We start from the raw sequence: 6222 nt of genomic DNA on the forward strand, positions 1-6222 counted from the left end.
TCCTTCAGGTGAGCCTCGATGTCCCTCACCTCCTCCATCAGGTCAATGGTCCGTTTGTTGTCAGCACAGCCCTGGTCCGACTGGACTTTCAGGGCTTTGACTCCCCGCCTGCCCTTCTTCTTCTTTCCCCTCTTGGAGGGAGCTGCATGTGGAGGGACGGGAACAGCCACACTCTACTGCTGCTGAATGACTATTTACCTGGATGGACTCCAGAGAGTGAGATCCGGGTCGAACTTGGGCTCCGTCCACCCCCACCACGTTCTTCAGTGGGGCCAGAGCTATGTGCTCAATCCTTCGTGGCAAGGCCTCGTGGAGCTTTCGGCCGCGGAATGCACTGAATATAGGGGACGAAGTGGTGCGCGAAGGTGCTGCCAACCCTGAAGAGCATCCGGACATAATTCTCATGGATAGCACTTATCTTTCTGTGCTTTGCTTCCATGGCCTCTCTTTCAGCTCTCTGCATCTGCAGAGTCTGGCATCACTGATGAAGCCACGATGGCCCTCTGCGATTGGGTAGCTCTCCTGATAGCCCTGGATCACAATGGTACAGTATGAAATGTATAAACAGAAGTGAAGAAGGCAAAATAGTTTCTACAGTGTGTCATGAAAAACTTTTAAAGCTAAAGATTTTATGGATGTAGGCCTACTGTATGTCTATGAAACCACAAAATAAACAGTGATATTTTTGGAAAAACGTTGGAAAAACTGATGAGCCTTACAAAACTTGAAAACTGTCCTGGTCATCCTGTTGGTTTAAAGCATGTTTTGCTTCCTCAGTTTTCGATGACGCTCTTCATCTGTGAGTTTCTCCTTCTGGAGTTTGTCAAAACTCACTTGATTTTCTCCCTCGATAGCCATTGATGATAAATATTAACACTCTCAAAATAAGAACTTAACCTATCTCTGTGAGAGATCTATCATGAAATGAATTTTGCTTGTCAGATGGAACCAGCAATGATATCATGGCAAGGCTTCCGTTACATTGTGATGTCATAATGGGGTCTGTTGACAGTGCTGAGCACATCAGCACATGAACATTAAATGAAAGCTTTTTGATTCCCATATAAAATCATGAATGTGGTGAATTTGTAAATATATATATATATATATATATATATATATATATATAAACACAGCAAAAAAAAAAAGAATCCTGTCTTTCAAAGATAATTCGTAAAAATCCAAGCCACTTCACAGATCTTCATTGTAAAGGGTTTAAACACTGTTTCCCATGTTTCCCACGCACAATCCCTACATCAGTGCTCAGACTACCCGCAATAAGCTGAGAGGCTGAACTGAGGGCTTGTAGGCCTGTTGTAAGGCAGGTCCTCATTAGACATCACCGGCAACAGCGTCGCCTATGGGCACAAACCCACCGTCGCTGGACCAGAAAGGACTGCCAAAAAGAGTCGCGGTTTCGTCTCACCAGGGGTGATGGTCAGATTTACGTTTATCGTTGAAGGAATGAGCGTTACACCGAGGCCTGTACTCTGGAGCGATATCGATTTGGACGCAGTGTGTCACAGCATCATCGGACTAAGCTTGTTGTCATTGCAGGCAGTCTCAACGCTGTGTATTACAGGGAAGACATCCTCCTCCCTCATGTGGTACACTTCCTGCAGGCTCATCCTGACCCTCCAGCATGACAATGCCACCAGCCATACTGCTCGTTCTGTGCATGATTTCCTGCAAGACAGGAATATCAGTGTTCTGCCATGGTCAGCGAAGAGCCCGGATCTCAATCCCATTGAGCACATCTGGGACCTGTTGGATCGGAGGGTGAGAGCTAGGGCCATTCCCCCCAGAAATGTCTGGGAACTTGCAGGTACCTAGGTGGAAGAGTGGGGTAACATGGTACAGCAAGAACTGGCAAATCTGGTGCAGTCCATGAGGAGGAGACGCACTGCAGTACTTAATGCAGTTGATGGCCACACCAGATACTGACTGTTACTTTGGATTTTGACCATTGATTTTGATTATTCCATTTCTGTTAGTCAAATTTCTGTGGAACTGGTTCAGTTTATGTCTCAGTTGTTGAATCTTGTTATGTTCATACAAATATTTACACATGTTAAGTTTGCTGAAAATAAAAGCAATTGACAGTGAGAGGACATTTCTTTTTTTGCTGAGTTTATATATATATATATACACTGTATACAGTTGAAGTCGGAAGTTTACATACACCTTAGCCAAATACATTTAAACTCAGTTTTTCACAATTCCTGAAATTTAATCCTGGTAAAAATCCCCTGTTTTAGGTCGGTTAGGATCACCACTTTATTTTAAGAATGTGAAATGTCAGAATAATAGTAGAGAGATTTATTTATTTCAGCTTGTATTTCTTTCATCACATTCCCAGTGGGTCAGAAGTTTACATACACTCAATTAGTATTTGGTAGCATTGCCTTTAAATTGTTTAACTTGGGTCAAACGTTATGGGTAGCCTTCCAAAAGCTTCCCACAATAAGTTGTGTGAATTTTGGCCCATTCCTCCTGACAGAGCTGGTGTAACTGAGACAGGTTTGTAGGCCTTCTTGCTCGCACACGCTTTTTCAGTTCTGCCCACACATTTTCTATAGGATTGAGGTCAGGGCTTTGTGATGGCCACTCCAATACCTTGCCTTTGTTGTCCAAACTTTTTATGGCCGCAGGGGCCGTATTGAGTAGCTTGGATTAAAAGGTGCCCATTGTAAACGGCCAGCTCCTCAGTCTCAGTTCCTAATATAAGCATATTATTATTAGTATTGGATAGAAAACACTCTAAAGTTTCCAAAACAAATATTGTCTGAGTATAACAGAACTGATATTGCAGGCGAAACCCTGAGGAAAATCAAAACAGGAAGTGGCTTCTATTTTGAAAACTCCATGTTCCATAGGCTCCCCTTGCTCCATTTAAAGGGATATCAACCAGATTCCCTTTCCTATCGCTTCCTCAAGGTGTCAACAGTCTTCAGACATAGTTTCAGGCTTTTATTTTGAAAAATGAGCCAGACAGATAACATCGCGTCAAGTGGTCACATGAGTTTTGCTTGCGCAACAGAGTTTGGACAGCTATTGCTTTTCCCTCTCCTACTGTGAATTACATTTGCGGTTGATATATTATCGATTATATATTTTAAAAACAACCTGGGGATTGGTTATAAAAAACGTTTGACATGTTTCTGTGGACATTATGGAAACTATTTGGAATTTGTCTGCGTTGTGGTGACCGCTCTTTCCTGTTGATTTCTGAACATAATGCACCAAACAAACGGAGGTATTTTGGATATAAAAATAATGTTATGGAACAAAAGGAACATTTGTTGTGTAACTGGGAGTCTGGTGAGTGAAAACATCCGAAGATCAAAGGTAAACGATTCATTTAATTGCTTTTCTGATTTTCGTGACCGATCTACTTGATGCTAAGTGTACTTAATGTTTTGTCGAGCGATCGATAAACTTACACAAACACTTGGATTGCTTTCGCTGCAAAGCATCATTTCAAAATCTGACATGACAGGTGGATTAACAAAAGGCTAAACTGTGTTTTCCTATAATGCACTTGTGATTTCATGAATATAAATATTTTTAATAATATTTATTGAATGTAGCGCTATGCTATACAGCGGTTGTTGATGACACTTATCCCGTTAACGGGATTGCAGCCATAACAAGTTAATCCCTTCTCTTAACATGTATGGCACCAAAACATAATCAAGCAGCCTGCCAATTACGCAAGACTTTAGTTCGAAGTTAACTGAGATTAATCAACAACTGGATACATTTCTTTATTTCTAAAGTGAAACTATCCTCCGCATTGGAGTATCTCTACAAGTACAAGTTTAACCAGTATTTCAGTTGTTTTTACCGTCCCATGAAGAAGTGTGGCAGGCCTGTGAGGGAGGATCCTACAGCCATGAGGAAACAGCCCTTAGCAATGAACCTGGGCCGGTGCAGCTTCGCCCCAAAATGGCTGACCACAGCCAGAAACAGCAGGTTACCTGCAAGAAACCACAACACTACAGTAGTCAGGAATAGCAAATTATAAACACTGTTATTTTTTTAACTAAAAATGACATATCAGTTTGGATACTAGGCTGCAACAACATAGCATCAAATACAACAATGTTAGGGGTTTGACAGTAGAGTCATGGACAAACGCCAGTCAATCAATTAATAGGAACAACTATAAAACTGGACAGTATTGAGAGCAGACTCTGATTGAACCACAAAAAAATGGATCATACTGTAGTCTGTATCTGGTTTTTACTACATGAATTCTCAAGCAACTCAATGTTATTGTTGAAACCCATCTCAAAGCTGCCGTCTATGAGTCCGATGAGAGAGCAGGACAGGTCAAAGTGTCTCTCTGAGTGATGGCACTCTTCATGTAGGTCCCTGACAGAGCTTTGGTGAAGGAGGCGAACTACAGGGCCACGATGAACTGCTGACAAACACAAGAGAGAGAACATTAGTGTGTGTTTGTCCGTGTGTATGTGCATGCGTGGATGCGTGTGCAGACAGAGTACATGTGTAGCTGAGGTGGCCTGCAATAGTAAAAAGAACGGACACAAGTTTAAGTCTGCAAAGTTCTGCCGCTTTCTTTATTTTGAAGAATATTTTTTTTCTCTTGTTCAATTGTCTATTTTCTTGTTAGTAATTTGAAAATATTCACATCAAACAAGTGCACACTTTAAATTAAACAACATAAATGCACTTTACCTAAAGCAGAATTAAAAAATGTTCCACAAATAACCCTGTCTTAGTGTACGGTTTCACATGAAAACCACAATGTATTTCACATTCATACAATAGAAACACCTATATATGAAACCATAAATAACTGAATGTTTCTCTATATACCTCTACAGAAAAGTGACAACAATACATTCAGCTTTAAGATAGTGACACCTCCAGAAAATCGTCTCTCTCTCACTGTATGCACTAAAAGTCCACCAGACTGAGCGTGCTCGGCCAGTTTACCAGCTAGTGAGCACAATTTTACACAAAACAACCAATAACATGTAAAACAAACTCAGAAATCCCTAACAAATGGATTCTTGATAAAAAATCTCCTAGACAAAATCCAGTACAAGTCAGCTACTCAGTAAACATAGTCTTTGTGACTCGTAAATGTTTTTTTTACCTCAGCTAGCATCAAGCTAGCATCAAGCTAACATATACTCCCACTCAATGTAAATCACGTTCTTCTCACTCAGTTCGACACAAAGCCAAAACAAAACCTTTCCTAACGTGCTAATATCTGGACAACGTTGTTAAATAGCATGTTATTACATATTGTGTATATATTTGAACGTTTGAAGTGCTGTTACATACCTGTAATAGTAAAAGAACTGACACAGTTTACCTCTGTAAAGTTCTGGTCCTTATTCTGCAGATGGTGAGCACTTGACCAGAACTTAATGTTTCTCCTGCTACAACAGTGCAACAGCGCCATCTATTGGCCTGATGGACTGCTAACGCTAAAGTATGTAGAAAATCCCATTAAGATTCATTAAGACAAATACAGAAACAATTAGGGGGGATAAATAATAAATGGGTGTCTGTTTTTAGTGACTTTGTTTTCAACCCATTACACATGCACAATCATACATGTGCATTTAAAGCATTATTAAGAACTTTGAGTGTGGAACTGCAGGGCGTTTACGCAAAAAACACATGAATTTCACATGAACACGGGAAGTGTTCCAAAAACATGTTTTAATGTAATCTTATGTGAAGATAATGTGATAACATGTCAAGCAACATGTGATTACATTAAACTACACATGTGAAAATGTGATCACGTTGTGTTCCAAAATGTAATTTGTGCTCACATAAAATGTAAGTTGAAATCATGTGGTTTTTCTGTAAGGGCAGGAATATAAGATGCATTTTGATGTGACATGATGTTACATGATCTTGAAAATGCAATGTTCTTTGAGGTTCTTCCATGTTCCTTTCCATGTATTTTCCATTTTACTTTCCCTCAGTCCTTTTCACTTTCCTTGTCAAAACAAGCTGTCCCCGTCAAGACTTATTCAGCTTCTGATGGATTTTAAACCATTCAACAAATAGTTTTATAATGAAGAGTAGACCCAAGTAAACACCCTGGATTCTTTACACAGACATTGAAAGGCAAAAATGTCGAATTTGGACTCATCAAACCAAAGGACATATTTCCACCAGTCTAAGGTCCATTGCTCATGTTTCTTGGCCCAAACAAGTCTTCTTAATTTTGGT

General features: G+C 40.2%; 1 long non-coding RNA gene across 1 annotated transcript; it reads right to left on the bottom strand.

The window, feature by feature from the left end:
* Positions 1-455: 455 nt before the first annotated feature.
* On the bottom strand, positions 456-5444 carry LOC116370251 (uncharacterized). Its single transcript, XR_004208719.1, has 3 exons — positions 5317-5444; positions 3848-4426; positions 456-531 (listed from the first exon to the last, which is right to left on the bottom strand). It is a non-coding gene; the product is annotated as an uncharacterized LOC116370251 (long non-coding RNA).
* Between the last annotated feature and the right edge of the window lie 778 nt (positions 5445-6222).

The sequence above is a fragment of the Oncorhynchus kisutch genome, unplaced genomic scaffold (genome assembly GCF_002021735.2).
Source record: "Oncorhynchus kisutch isolate 150728-3 unplaced genomic scaffold, Okis_V2 scaffold2497, whole genome shotgun sequence".
Classification (NCBI taxonomy): Eukaryota; Metazoa; Chordata; class Actinopteri; order Salmoniformes; family Salmonidae; genus Oncorhynchus; species Oncorhynchus kisutch.